The sequence below is a fragment of the Neopelma chrysocephalum genome, unplaced genomic scaffold (genome assembly GCF_003984885.1).
Source record: "Neopelma chrysocephalum unplaced genomic scaffold, ASM398488v2 Primary Assembly neopelma1_95450, whole genome shotgun sequence".
NCBI lineage: Eukaryota > Metazoa > Chordata > Aves > Passeriformes > Pipridae > Neopelma > Neopelma chrysocephalum.
In genome coordinates, this window is record NW_020924123.1 from 657 (window position 1) to 941 (window position 285).

At 63.2% G+C, this 285-nt stretch overlaps 1 protein-coding gene across 1 annotated transcript in view; it reads right to left on the bottom strand.

Annotated features, from left to right (window-relative positions):
- LOC113980863 (EVI5-like protein) overlaps nt 1–285 on the bottom strand; it is a gene marked incomplete at its 3' end in the record, with an annotated part of 9082 nt that overhangs the window by 652 nt on the left and 8145 nt on the right. The gene's annotated exons all lie outside the window — the stretch shown is intronic.

The following is a 285-nucleotide window of genomic DNA, read 5'->3' on the forward strand; positions in this document are numbered from 1 at the left end:
GCTCAGGGTGACACTGGGAGGGGGTTGGTGGCACTGCTGGGGACAAGGGGGGGACACTGGGGACAAGGAGGTGACACTGGGGACAAGGAGGTGACACACGGAGGGTGCCACCATCCCCAGAGGTGACACCATCCCCACAAGAGGTGACACAGGGGACAAAGAGGTGCCACCAGCCCCCAATGACATCTCCAGACCTAAGGGAGGTGACAGTGGGCACAAGGAGGTGCCACCAGCCCCGGGGGATGTCCCCAACCCTACAGGAGGTGACAGTGGGGACAAGGAGGT